Consider the following 15,819-nt stretch of genomic DNA (forward strand, 5'->3'; position numbering starts at 1 on the left):
GGTCACCACATGCTAATATTCTACTTTTCCTAGAGTTGTAAAAGAATTAAATACATGATATGACTTTGATAAAAGTTTCTCCACTATAAATCAATGACTATTTCACCCATCTCTAATAACTGCATCTTAATGCATTTGTCACATATGGTATGTATCAGTATTTTGTGTTTTTACTCTCACTGTTATTGTTATTACATCAAAACTCAGTTCTTTTACCAGTTCTTGTGTCAGCCAGGATAGATTAGGTTTTGTCACATGGTATACCTGACATAGCTGTATCTTTGCTACCACTATATACAACATTGATTGTCTTTCCAGCAGAAGAGATGACATTTTAGAAAAGACACATTCCAACCATTATTCTCTGGCTTAGAAATGACATCCATGGTTTTTCTTCTCCACTCACTGGAAAGAACAAGTCACATAGTTCATCACTGTCATAATGGTCCTGAAATGCTATCTGGCACTCAGAAGCACAAAGCAATAATATTTCATGAATAAAAATAATAAAAATATAAGTTTTGTCGCATATAATAAAAGCTACTAAGGGAAGTTAAATTTCAGAGAGTAATTTTAATCTTTTGACATAATTATGTGGTAAATGTTATGTATTTTAATGTGAACCCCTACACCCCAGCCTAAGAAAATCCCAACCCCTCAGTGTGATTGTATTTGGAGAAAGCCTTTCAAGGAAACAATTAAGTTTAAAAGAACTCATAATGGTGGACTGTGGTCCAATGGGAATAGTGTCTTTATAAGGAAAGAAAGAGATCTCAGGAGGGCACACAGAGAGGAGTTGCTCTGTGCTGACACAATGAGAAGATAGGTGTCTACAGCTCATGGAGAGAGTCCTCAGGACAAACCCCTCACCTGCCTGTAACTTGATCATGGACTTCCAGACTCAAGAATTGTGAGAAAATTAATTTCTGTGCCTCAAGCCTTCTCAAGCCTTCTCTGTGGTACTTTATTAAGGCAATCCAGACCAACTAATACAGTAAGCATGGCAATTTTTATAAATGATTTGGTAAGCATATTTAAAATGAGTTAAAAGCTTCCAAAGATGTGCCACTTTGTAAAATCATTGAGAGTAATATGTAATTAAAGATGAATTATGCAACCCAATTTACATTGTATGTTTGAATTTTTCAGAAGAATGATAGCAAATTTTATATGGCCGTATTTATGTGAGTTGGATAGGATCATGAAATCAATGTAATCTATTTGTCAGTAATTACAGACATTCTCTATTTTTTATAAAGAGAGGTAGAAAGATGGGCATATTTATATACATTGAAATAATATTTGTGGAATTTAAATCAACGTGTGCTTGAAAATAGGTCGAGCATTTCATTGTTCAATATGTGACTTTACACTGTCACTAATTTTTGAAGATTCAGAAAATAGAAAAATTATATATTATTGCATTTTGAATAAATTCAGTGTGCTGTGCTTTGTAAAATATATTTTCAACACAGAAAAATAGATGTAAATCATTCTGTATTTCAATGTTATATTTAAAAATTTTCTGATCACATTTTAAGTCAGTGTCAGCAGATGAAAGAGTGCAATTATTGCACTTTTATATTGAGATTAATCTTGAAAATATCTTTCTATATCTGTTGTAATGCAAGAAATGAGTACACATGGGTTATAAATTAAAAGCATTTAAATGGATTACTTACAGACTATGCTCTTGTGGTATAAATTCTTTACCAGCTGTCAGGAAATTGTACCATTTCAATGGAACTTCATTAAAATGCTTTCTTTTGTACTCTTGTTATCTACTACTAGTTCAAAGTAATAACAATAGGAGTAGTAATGCTATTAATTCCAATAAAGCAGCTAACATTCACAGAGCATTTTCTATAAGCTAGACCCAGTATTAAGCATTTTACCTTAATTATTTCACTTACTCTTATCAAAACTATATAATTTAAGTATAATTACCAGCATCATCTTACACAAGAGAAAATGGAAGCTCACAGAGTTAATATAAATTTTATGAGATTAAAGATCTAGTACAGGAATCTCAGTTACAATAGAAGCAGCCAGTTGCATGATTCTTGTTCTTGAAAAATCATGTAGCTGTGGCCCCATTTACTATGTTGACATATATCAGTGGGGAGTTTACTTTAGTGACCATTCTTAAATTCTACATGTCAACATTCTGAACCAGAAGATGGGATTACTAGTCTACCCATCTTTCGAGTTACAGTGTAACAACTGCAAGGTGTTATATGCCTTTCCAAAATGTCAAATCATTGCTTCTAATCAAAGTTTGAAAATGTAATTGTACAATTATAGTGCAGTAAAGTAAAGATATCAAAAATATATCTATATCCTAATCCCTGGGCCAATAAGCAACATTTACTTATTTAGAAAAGACTGTAAAGGTATCCTGGATATGTCTATATCCTAATCCCTGGGTCCTGTGAATGCTGTCTTATTTGACAAAGCCTGCTGATGTGATTAGGGATCTTGGAGACATTATCCAGGTTTTTCTGGCTGGATCTTAAACATAATTTTAGGTCCTCACAGATTCACAGAAAGCCTTCATATAGATGTAGATAAGTCAAAATGACCACAGAAACAGGTATTGGAATGATACAATCACAAACCAAAAACACCCAAAAGCCACCAGAAGCTGAAAGAAGTAAGAAATCATCCTCTACTGCCACTGAGAGATTGTGGTCTTCTGACACCTTGATGTTGCCTCAATAATACTTATTTCAAACTTTCCTCCAATACTGTAACAAAATTTCTATTGTTTTAAGCCACACGTTAGTGTTAATTGGTTGCATCACCCATCATGAACTAATACATATATTTCATGATAACTTGGTGCATTTGCTTGTTGTTTCTGTAATTAGTGAAAAGCTTACATGTGTTAGAGTTCATGTTCAGAGTATAAAGAAAAACACTTTATCAATCTAGTATTTTTAGACTCTGAATTTTAGTTCACTGGATATGGTTGCCAGAGTTACCAGTAAAAATACAGGCTGTATAGTTAAATTTCAATGTCTGACAAAAAAGGAAGATTTTTAAACTATGAATATGTTTGATGCAACATTTGGAATATACATATAGTAAAAAATTACTCACTGTTTAGCTAAAATTCAGATTTAATTGGAAATTCTGTGTTTTTTTTAATTAACTTATTTTATTGGTATATTGTAGTTATACAACACAATTACATTTCTCATTGGGAATTGTACCTTTACATAATGCATCTTGGTTCTTATTTTTTCCCCATTCCTAGCCCTCCCTTCACCCCTTTCACCCTTCCCTATTTACAAAGACTTTATTTCCATTTTTTTCCATTTCTCATCATTTTTCCTTTCCCTTCTTTCCTTTCCCCTGCCCCTCCCACTACCCATACCCATTTGGAACTTTTCTTCCTATTTTGCATTATCAATTATTCATTTTAATCATTGGTACATTTTAGGTATACAATATAATGACATTCATCACTGGAAATTTGCACCCTTGCATAGTCTCTCTTGGTTCTTATTTTTCACCCTTGCCCAGCCCTCCCTTCAACCAGTCCATCCCTATTTACAAAGATTTTGTTCCTATTTTTCTTATATTAATCCCATCCTCTTCTATCCTTTCCCCTAGCCCTCACACTTCCTTCCCATTTGCCCCCTTTCTTCCTACTTCACATTACCCATGATACATTTAGTCCATATTTACACTCTCAGCCTCTTACACTAGAGAAACTATTTGGTATTTATGCATGTATGTTCTATTTTTTTCACTTAAGAGTATTGCCTCAATATGCAGCTACTTAGCTATAAATTTCTCTAATTGCTCATTTTTTATGGCTGAGTAGTACTCCATCTTATAAAACAAACACATTTTCTTTATCCAGTCTCCAGTTGATGGGCATCTGGGCTGTTTCCAAGTTTTAGCTATTAAAAACTGTGCTGCTGTGAACATAGGTGCACATATATCACTGTGGTATGATTCTTTTAATTCTTTGGGGAAGATCCCCAGCAGTGGAATAGCAGGGTCAAATGGAACTTCCAGTCCTAGTTCTTCGAGGTAGCTCCATACTGATTTCCACAGTGGTTGCACCAGTCTATACTCCCACCAGGAGTGGAGCATGGTTCCTCTTTCCCCACAGCCCTGCCAGCATTTGTTATTGGTTGATTTCATGATAGCAGCCATTCTTTCTGGAGTGAGGTGGAATCTCAGCCTTGTTTTCATTTGCATCTCTTGAATGAGTAGTGATGTTGAACATTTTTTCATGTATTTATTTCCTATTTCTACTTCTTTGTCTGAGAAATGTCTGTTCATTTCAGATGCCCATTTTTGGATTGGGTCTTTAAATTTGGGAGGTCTGATCATTTTAAATTCTTTATAGATTTGAAATAGTAGACCTTTTTCTGAGGAAGAGAAGGTGAAGAATTTTTCCCACATTGTGGATTGTCTCTTCACACTGCTGGTGGTTTCTCTTGCTATGCAGAATCCTTTTAGTAAGAAGAAATCCCACTTGTTGATGGTTTGTGCTAGTTCACGGGCAACTGAGGTTTTGTTCATAAAATCTTTTCCTATACCGATGTCTTCAAGGGTTCTACCTAACCACTGTTCCAACTGGTTCAGAGTTTCTATTTTAATATTTAGATCTTTAATCCATTTTGATTTTAGTTTAGTGCATGGTGACAGATATCAGTCTAGTTCCAATCTTTGCCAAGTTGAAGTCCAATTTTTCCAGCACCATTTATTAAAGAGGCTATCTTTCCTCCAGTGAGGGTGTTTGGCTCCTTTGTCGAAGATGAGATGGTCGAGTGTGTCTGGCATTGTTTCTGCATCTTCTAATCTGTTCCACTGGTCCTCAGGTCTGTTTCTTTGCCAGTACCATGCTGTTTTTATCACAGGAGCTTTGTAGTACAGTTGCAGGTTGGGGATTGTGAAACTCCCTGCCATGTCTCTGTTACCTAGAATTGCTTTTGCTATTCTGGGTCTCTTCTTGTTCCAAATGAATTTTTGGATTGTTTTCTCAATGTCCATGAAGGATACTGCTGGGATCTCAACCTGAATTGCATTAAATCTATATAGCAGTTTTGGAAGTATGACCACTTTCACTCTATTAATCCTTCCTACCCAGGAGCAGGGGATGTCTGTCCATTTTCTGATATCATCTTCAATCTCTCTTTTCATAGTGCCATAGTTGTCAGAGAAGAGGTCTTTGATTTCTTTGGTTAGGTTGATTCCTAGGTATTTCAGTTTTTTGGATACTATTCTGAAAGGAATTATTTGCCCTATTTCTCTTTCAGTGAGTCTGTCATTTGTGTAGAGGAAAGCTATTGACTTTTGTGTGTTGACCTTATAACCAGCTACTTGACGGAATTTGGTTATTAAGTCTAGAAGACTTTTGGTGGAGTTCTTGGGGTCTTCTATAGAGAGTATCATGTCATCTGCAAATAATGACAATTTGACTTCTTCATTTTCTATCTTTATTCCTTTTATTTTTTTCTCTTGTCTAATTACGGTGGCTACTGCTTCCAGAACTATGATAAACAAGAGTGGTGATAGTGGACATCCTTGTCTTGTTCCTGATTTTAGTGTGAAGGATTTCAGTTTTTGACAACTTAGTATGATATTGGCTGTTGATTTTTCATAGATGGCTTCTACCAGTTTGAGGTAAAGCCCATCTATTCCAATTTTTTGTAGGGTTTATATCATAAATGCATGTCGAATTTTGTCAAATGCTTTTTCTGCATCTATGGAGATAATCCTATGGTTTTTGTCCTTGGGTCTATTGATATGGTGTATTACATTGATTGATTTGTGTACATTGAACCATCCCTGCATTCCTGGGATGAATCCCACTTGATCAGGGTGTATGATCTTCTTGATGATCTTCTGGATTTTGTTTGCCATTGTCTTATTAAGGATTTTTGGAATTCTGTTCATTAGTGAGATTGGCCTATAGTTCTCCTTTTCGGTTGGGTCTTTCTCTGCTTTGGGGATCAAGGTGATGTTTGCTTCCAGAAATGAATTTGGGAGTATTGCTTCCCTTTCAATTTCATTGAAGAGTTTAAACAGTATTGGCAGCAGTTCCTCTCTAAATGTCTTGTAGAATTCAGCAGTGAAGCCATCAGGGCCCGGGCTTTTCTTAGTTGATGTTTTAATTACGTTTTCAATTTCATTGGTTGATATTGAGTTGTTCAGAATTTTTAGGTCTTCTTCATTCAACTTTGGTAATTCATATGTATCTAGGAATCTGTCCATTTCTTCTGTGTTGTCCATCTTATTGGTGTATAGGTTCTGGAAGTAGGTATTGATGATCCTCTGGATTTCTGCTGGGTCTGTTGTAATTTCACCCTTTTCATTCCTAATTGCATGGATTTGGGCCTTTTCTTTCCTTTGTCTGATAAGGTTGCCTAAGGGTTTGTCAATTTTGTTGATTCTTTCGATGAACCAACTCATGCCTTCATTGATTTTTTGTATCATTCTCTTAGTCTCCATTGCATTGATTTCTCCTCTGATCTTTATAATTTCCTCCCTTGTATGAGCTCTGGGGTTGTCCTGTTCTTCTTTTTCTAGAAGATTGAGGTTCAGCATCAGTTTGTTTAATTGGGTCCTTCTGTTTTCCTAATATGTGTATTCACTGCTATGAATTTCCCTCATAAGACTGCTTTCATTGTGTCTCATATGTTCTGATATGTTGTATTGTCATTGTTATTTAATTGCAGGAACTGTCTGATTTCTTCTTTAATTTCTTCTGTGACCCATTGGTTATTCAGAAGTGTGTTGTTCAATTTCCACATGTTTATGAAATTTTTCCTGTTTCTTTTGCTATGGGTCTCCAATTTCATTGCACTATGGTCTGATAATATACAGGGGATAACTTCAGTTCCTTTGCACTTACTTAAACATGTTCTATGTGTATGTGCTCTACTTTTGAGAATGACCCATGTGCAGCTGAGAAGAATGTGTGTTCTGATTTTGTGGGGTGGAAGACTCTGTAAACATCTGTTAAGTTCATTTGTTCAAGAGTTCTATTGAGTTCTAGTATTTCATTCCTTATTTTTTATCTAGGTGATCTATCTATTTGTGGCAGTGGGATGTTGAGGTCCCCCACTACAATAGTATTAGTGCATATATGACTTTTCATGTCCGTTAGTATTTGTTTTATATAGTTGGGTGCACTAATGTTTGGTGCATAGATATTTATGATTGTCATCTCTTCCTCTTGGATTCTTCCCTTTACAAGGATGTAGTGTCCTTCTTCGTCTATCTTAATCAGTGTTGGTTTGAAATCTACTTGATCTGCAAAGAGGATAGCTACTCCTGCTTTTTTTCAGGTTCCTGTCACATGGAGTATTATTTTCCACCCTTTAACTTTCAGTCTATGAGTTTCCTTTTGAATTAAGTGTGTTTCTTTTATGCAGCATATTGTTGGATTTTGCTTCTTGACCCATTCTGCCAGTCTATTTCTTTTGATTGGTGAATTGAGACCCTTAATATTGATGGTTATAACTGAAATGTATTGACTTATCATTGTCATGACTTTTTCTTTTTGTTGGGTTCTCCACCTTTACCTTTAATTTCTTGTCATGCCAGATGGGTTCATTCTGCTTTGCTTCCTGGGGTTGTGATCCTCAATGTCTGTTCCTAGGCTATTGTGTAAAATTCTTTGGCGTGCTGGTTTGGTATTCAGGAAGTTCCTAAGGTGCTCTTTGTCATGAAAGTGTCTTGTTTCTCCATCCATTTTGAAAGATAGTTTTTCAGGGTACATCAGTCTGGGTTGGAGGCTGTTTTCTTTTAGGGCTTGGAATATGTCACACCACGCTCTTCTTGCCTTGTTGGTTTGTGTTGAGAAGTCTGGTGTGATTCTGATGGGCTTTCCTTTGTATGTGATTTGTTTCTTTTCTCTAACTGCTTGTAGAATTTTGTTTTTCTGTTGAGTTTCTGGAATCTTAACAATTATATGCCTATGTGTAGATCTTTTCTGATCAAGGCTATTTGGATTCCTATATGCCTCACTTATCTGTATGTCAAGCTCTTTTCCCTTGCTTGGGAATTTTCCTGCCATTATTTCTGTGAAGAGATCTTTTATTTCATCTGCACTCTCTCCTGTTTCTTCATTGACTCTAATCAGTCTTATGTTATTCTTCTTTGCATCATCTAGCTGCTGCTGGATTGATTTCTCATGTTCCCTTATAATTTTGCAGCAATTTTTCTTTTCCTGGTCACTAATTGCAATCATATCTTCTATATCTGAATTTCTGTTCTCACATTTGCTCATTCTGCTCTGTATACTTTCAATGGAGTATTTCATGTCCTGGAAATCTATTTGCATCTGTTTTATGGATTCCATTTGTTTCCTATGTTGGGATTCCATCATGGTCCTGAGCTCCTCTCTAGATTTATTAATCATGTCTTGCACTAGGGGCACAATTTCTCCTGTTATCTGAGAAATTATTTCTGATTTCATTTTTTCCAGATCCCCTTTTTTTTTGCCAGTTCAGTGGGTCCAGGTGATTGAGTATTAGAGTCTTCCATCTCATTTCCCTTTGGAGTTGCTGTAGGTGATCTGGGAGTCTGATTTTGAGACTTATTTATGTGTTTTCTCATTTTGACTGAGGGGGGAATTGTTGGCGCCTGCATGGATTACCTCCTCTGAGCTGGGAGAGATGTGACAGGGGCGTGGGCCAGAAGTAGGGATGGTGGCCCAAAAGCCCTTTCCTGTGGGCTGGGAGCTGTTGGAGGGATGGAGGCTGGGAAGCCCCTTCCTCTGGACCAGGAGCAGTGGGAAGGCGGCTTAGAAGCCCCTACCTCTCGGCCAGGAGCAGCGGGACTCAGTACCATCATCTGGTGGTCCAGTGTCCTCTGTGTCTTTGTAGTGTGGAACCAGGTAGCTATGCAGAGGAGCTGGGGGTGGTGGGTCCAGTGGATTGTTGCTGGGATGCGGGCTGATTTGGCATCTTCTGCATGACTCGGGACCTCGGTGGGCATGTGCAGACCTGCCTGTCTGCAGCAGGCTGATTCGGCATCTTCTGCAGGTCTCGGAAATTCTGTGTTTTACTGGCATGCAAAGATAAATTAGAAAAGAAGCAGGTCATTTCATATCAGAACTAATATGGAGAACACACAGGCCAAAGCTATTAAAGTTATAAACCAGCAAAAATGTAATTGAAATTATATTTTAGAAAGATGAAGCAAAGAAGATATGATAAAATAAAAACTATGTTTCCTGGATATCACACGCATACAAAATAAAACTAAAAAATTCATTTAGAGAAGTGCTGGTTGAGCTCTGTTACAAGCCACAATGGGGCTGAGGCTAAATTATCTAGTCTTTCCACAAACAAAACTCAGAGGATGTCTATATTGGTCAGCATTTATTGGTATGAGAAAATAGCTTACATTTGCAACTTAAGGAAGAACTTCATTTTGCTTCATTAGAGTCCATGGTTGGCTAGCTCCAAGGTGGGGGCATTATGGCAGAAAAGCATGGTGGAGTAGATTTACTCACTTCATGGAGGCCACAAAGCAAGTGAAGAGCTCAGAGAGGAAAGTGTTAGGGCTCAGCTATAATCCTCAAGGCCACATCCCCATGTCCCACTTCCTCCAACTGGGCCCCACCTCTTAATAGTCCATTCAGCTATGAACTCTTCAATGGATAAACTCATTAATGGGATTAGTGCAATCACAGTGCAATCACCTTCCCAAGAGCCTCTGAATCCAGTCAAGTTGACAATCAAAATTAATGGACATAACCTTTTAAGATTGTGAGTAATAGAGCTTGCTTGTGCCTCCACACAAAACTTTCAGAGAGTTCAAAGGAAATGAGACTTCCTATTATTATCAGCTTCCAGGACATGAATTAATAGGCAGCTTCATCTTTTGGACTCAAAGCACAATAGACTATCAAGAGAAAGATTGAAGGACTGTTCTGGTTTCATTCTGGTCCAAGGAAGAAAGCAAATGTCTGCTAGTCATATTTGTATTTTGTTTTCTCATATAAAATTTATCACCTAACACCAAACAAATTAAGGGTGTTAATTTAACCCCATCTATCATTGAGGAAACTGACTATTCTTCTTTGGGTAAAGTGCATTGGGCCAAATCTCTGAAATTTATTTCTGAAGCTATGGTGTACTATGTAAAAGTATAAAAATCTAAAAATATAATTGCAGTAATAATTGTTTTCTTTTTTGTGTGGATCTTAGACAATACTGTAACCTACAGAATATGGTCTACTTTGGATTTCAGCAGCATTTCAAAATGTTTGATTTTTCATAGGAATCTATTTGAATTTACAGATATTTTCATTTTATTTTATTTTTTTCCTTAAATTCTTTTATTGGTACATTTTAGGTAAACAACACATTTACATTTATCATTGGGGCTTGTACCTGTACATGATGTATCTTGGTTCTTATTTTTTTTCCCATTACCTGTGTGCCCTTCATCCCCTCCACCCTTCCCTATTTACATAGACTTTGTTTCCACTTTTCTTCTTTTCTCATAATTTTTCCTTTCCCTTATTTCCTTTCCCCTTCCCCTCCCACCACCGCTACCTCTTTGGCCCTTTTCTTCCTATTTCAAATTATCAATTATTCATTTTAATCATTTTAATTCTAATTTTCACTTTCAGTTTCTCACACTAGAGAAACTATTTGGTATTTACACATGTGTGTCCTATTTATTTCACTTAAGCGTATGGCCTCAATATGCATCCACTTAGCTATAAATGTCTCTAGTTTCTCATTCTTTATGTCTGAGAAATCCAGATATTTTCAATTTAAAAATTAAGGTAGTATGTGCACTGAGTCAAAGAACAGCAAATTTATCAAATCTGTGAAAAATTAGAGCTTACTTCCATATCTGCCTGTGATTCAAGGTAATGACAGCAGCCACACTCATGCCCAAGAGAATAGAGTTAAAGAAAGTTTCTGTACAATACTCAAAAGCTGTATTTGACTATATATTCTCTATGAAGGGTATTGTTTACTTTTCTCAGACCTTTGTATGTTACGTGTATTTTAGTTTTAGGGATTCTTTGGTTTCCCTTGGGAAAAGTTTATTTTTTATTTGTATTTTGTAGAGCTATTTCTTTGTTGAAAGTTGTATTCAAATGATGCTGAGAAGAAGGATTTACTGGGCTTGCACATTAGGAGTAATTTTCCTGACACATTCATCCATTTTACTCACTGTGACTTCATGAAACTTTACTGTATATTTGATTGGAATTCATATACAAAGGTAAATAAATTATCATTTTTGATCCAAGTTCAATTTCCAAATTTATATGTAAACATTTTAAAACATTCTTCATTAAGTGACCAAATCAGTCCTACCTCACTTAAATTATTGAATTAAATATTTATTTAGACTGTTGCCAAAATTAAACAATTAAAAGTCTTTTTTATCAGAAAGATTATCTGCTTAATTGCATCTTTCAAACTAATTTAAACCACATTTCTACAGCCAGCATTTTCCACAAATATTAGATAATATCATCACTATTTTGTACCATTGAATAAAATTCAGAGGTAATTTTACATTTGTATGAAAATGACTAGATTTTCCTTCAGTTTGTGATAACCCTTTCCATGTTTGGTCTGCCGATCAAAATGTATAAATAAAATAATATTTACGTGAATTCCAAGCAAATGTTTCTTAACCATTACCCCCCACAAACATGAATAAATGTTACCATTTTAAAACAAACAGATAAAACCCCTATTTTAAATTTTGTGGTATTCTATCTGAATTAAGTCAAAGTTGAATTGAATAGTTGAATACATTTTTTACTTTAAAAATCTATAGGAATTCTTATTAGTTTTAATAAACAAAGAAATCTAAGACAAGACTTCACCTATGATTTTAAGTATAATGAAAAATTTTGCTTCATTTCTCTAGGAGAAAAATCAACAAGCTTTAGATTTGTGTAATGAATTTGAGCTAAGATTTGGGAAAAATTTCCAAAATTTTAGAAATTACAGGAGGCAGATATATATTTTGTCTAATTTTACTCTCCAGAGGTTGAAGGTTTTAAGAAAACGTATTATATTTAACATAATTTTGTATGATTAAAGCATAAGGCTAGAGTATAAATGAATTTGCTGCTAATTTTGTGAAATATAAAGAAAACTATGTTCTTATTCAATTCCATATCTTTGAAACCCAATTTTTCTGTAATCTAAGTGCCTATAAATTACTTGTTCTCTTTCTAGTTTTCTCATTTAGTGTCAAATACGTTTGCAAGGTTTTCAATCTTTACCAATATCTTAACAATTTAACACTTTACAATAGGAAATATTATTTCCAATTTGTGTAATATAATTAGGGACTAGGACACAGAAAAAAGAAAAGGGTGAAAATACTAAGAATGAACAGCTGGTATGTTACACGGGCAAAATAAATATTCAATTACTGAATGTGTGAATAAATACTTATTGAAGGAAATAATATATTTACTTGGATAAGAACATAGATATTTTATATTTATTAAGTAAGAAAGACACAAAATACTCCTATAAGGTTACAATTTACGATGAGAAAATACTTAAGAATGAAAGAATGTACTGGCTGCATCTAGATAACCCTGAATTTGAATTCCAATCTCCCTAATGATTTAATTTTTTCATTTATATGATATAGATAAAAATTGCTTTGTATATTTTTCTGGGAGAAAATAAATCATTTAAAATTTATTTTATGAAGTTGCTATGATGATTAAAAGGCATATTTATAAAATACTCATTCCCTATGTAACTGAGAGAAATTGCTCAATAAATATTCTTCCCACTGCTGTTTGCCATCAAACTGGCTAGACTGCTCCTCAGCTGTGTCAATGATTGATGTGATAAGTAGCAAGAAGTGGAGAAAGGACAGTGCTTTGTGGAAGTACAGGAGAGATCTCAAAAGAAAGCTGCTTTAGTCAGTCTTGGAATAAAGAGAAAATAGCTTGAATAAGGTGTTCATGAAATATTTTCTAAGAATTGATGGTCTGTAAGCAAATTCTTAAAAAAATAATTAAAATTCAGTATATTCTCTCTAAATGTATCAGTAGATGTGAATGTATAGAAGCATAGAGTACAATTCTGCTTTTGAGAACTATAAATTATTCTGCACGTAGATAGCATTAGAAATGGGGTGGTGGGGAATGTGGTAAGTGATGCATCTATAGACTTGCAAAAATTGCACCACGAAGATTTTCTCATACAACATACTGTCTTATTACTTTTCTCATTCTTGAGACAAAACACTTGACACACAAAGTTAAAGGAGGACAGGTTTATTTAGCTCACAGTTTGTAGAAGTATCAGTCCATAATCAGTTGGCTCCAAGGCAGGGTGGCACATGGCAGAGGGGCAACAGTTCATGGTGGCAGAAGACAGCAAAAGCAGCAAGTGACCTTAGTAGATTCTTGTGCCCTTTTATTTTATTCAGATTACTTAGGGAGAGTAGCACTCACACCTTAATCCTAGCATGCTTTAGCCTAGCATTACAACATGAATCAATTCCAACATCACATACTTTAGATCCAGCCACCTCTGAAAAAGCCCCAACTCATTCACATGAGGCTTTGGGGGGACATCTAAACACAAGCCATAACACATACTAAAGTTTAACTTAATCATGGAAAGAAAGGAACTTCTTGCCACGTGTTAGAGAAGAGATTTGTGTGACTTGATATGGAGGCACTTCAGAGGTAGTGGTGGTGGAGAATCAAATGTACAGACTGGCTGCAAGATCACATCTCAGTAATCACAAGAGTGAGTGTGGGTGTGCATCACAGCCACACTGGAGCAGCTGGAAAAACTAATACTGTGAAAAAATACAGATAAAATAAAGGAGGCAAGATCAAGGATGGGTGAGATGTGGGGAACTATGAATTGGGAGACATCTTAGGTAGCTGAGGTTTCTAGCTTGCATAGTCCAAGGGTTTCTAGCTAAAACAAAAATTAAAATGGGTAGAATTCTGCCTCACAAGCATAAGGTCCCGAGTTCAATCCCCAGTACTAAAATGGGTACAATGATATTAAGGATGAAAAGATTTTTTAAAAGGTTAGAGACCTTCATTTTTTTGGTCTATCTTTTTCAATTATTGTATATGAACATCACTTTTTAAAATGACTTTTTATTCCACTACCCATAAACATATTAATGTGGTAACAATAAAAATATGAAGAAAAATATTTGGCATTACTACTTTTAATTGCCTAGTTTCATCTTTATATTCTATTTATTCCCTTAATACATATGAATATTTATTTTTCTTTTTTACAAGAAGAAAGGTCATTTAAAATATTCTCTTCAGATTTTCACACACAGGCACAGACACCATCCCCAAACACAAATTCTTTTTAAAATACTTAACAAGGAAAGAAATGACTCATTGAAGAATGTAAACTCAGGAGCCAATCAGACAAATGCGGAAATTTAGTCAACTCTTTGATATTAAGAAGCTATTTATTTTAAGGCATGAAATACTAGAATTTAAAGAATATCCAGTGGAATTGCAAGTATTTTATTTTCGAATTCATTAGTGGAAAAAATGTGCCATATGTACATGCTGGTTAGTTTATATTGAACAAAAATACAAGTTGGTAGCTGTTTTCTAATGAATGGATTTCACTAGAAGTTACAAAATAAATTCTGAAAAGCTGTTGCTACAGTAATTATAGTTTTAAACTGGCCAATCAATTTAAGATTTACTCCATTCTGCACATGTGAGGACACTGTTTACTACTTCTTGAGAGCTTTTTAACATTAACGAATGACCTGAGATGAGTAGCTGTAGATCATTTTTAGCATTTTTTTTTTGTAACGAGGCAGATATTTTCAGGCTTGCAGATCATATGACCAGAATTGCAACTATTCAACAGTTATTTTGTAGGTAATGCCAAATAATCTATATGGGTTATGTAAACAAATGAGTTTCTATGTGTCCCAACTTAACTTTATGACACAAATAGGCAGATGACTAGATATGGGCCCCCATAATTTGTCAGTGCCAGGCCTAGGATTTAGCCAATAATCTGTGAGGATTTTTGTTACCTGTACATGATTCGAATTGTTATAAATTTGCAATAGTTGCTTTTATTATGCAAGATATGATTAATTTTGGTGGAAATTTTATAAATATCTGAAAATTTCTATATTTTGCTGTTGTTTGCTAAGGTATTAGAAAGAAAAGAGGTTTCTCTTCTTTTTCCCCATACAGCCATAAAGGAGTGCGACCTAACTGGTGGATGCCATGCCTTTCCTGTGGTCTAGGCTCACAGATGCTACTTTCTGAGTAGCAGCTGAAAATCATACCTAGCGACAAAGCCTGGAGAGACACCAGGGGCTGCTACTGGTACTCACCAGAGTCCCTTAAACCCCAATGGGCCACAATCAACACAACAGTTTTTCCTGGAGTTATCTCAAGAAGCACAGCAGCACAGTATTTGGCCCCTCCGATTCCATGGAAGCAGAGGCCCTCTTTTGTAAACTCTCACCATGACACCTAAAGTGTCCTGGAATCTTTATAACAGCCCTAAATGATACAAGTCCTGGCTGCGACAGGCTTGAAATGCGGACCTATCCCTCGTGGCTCCACCTGTGATGTCTCTAGGTGGCTCTGCCCTGCCAACCACTCCACCCTCTGCGACTATCCCACAAGCCCTCAAGCAGGTCCACTGAGCTTGCGGAGCTGTTCCTCCTCTATATAAGCGATCCCCCTCCACCCCGCCCCAGTCAGTGGAGGAAGCTTTGCATCAGGGCTGTGGGCACAGTGCTAAAGGCTTAGTCCTAGCAAAGACTATGGGGCTTCATCCTATTCCCTGCTCGTCATTTTTATCTTGGGAAGAA

General features: G+C 35.6%; 1 pseudogene; it reads left to right on the forward strand.

Moving 5' to 3' along the window:
- The first annotated feature begins 2,577 nt into the window (after positions 1–2,577).
- LOC110344637 (signal peptidase complex subunit 2 pseudogene) overlaps positions 2,578–15,819 on the forward strand; it is a 38,313-nt pseudogene continuing 25,071 nt past the window's right edge.

The sequence above is a fragment of the Heterocephalus glaber genome, unplaced genomic scaffold, assembly GCF_053883595.1.
Source record: "Heterocephalus glaber isolate CG9 unplaced genomic scaffold, H.glaber_assembly_v1.0 deba00000331, whole genome shotgun sequence".
Taxonomy (NCBI): domain Eukaryota; kingdom Metazoa; phylum Chordata; class Mammalia; order Rodentia; family Bathyergidae; genus Heterocephalus; species Heterocephalus glaber.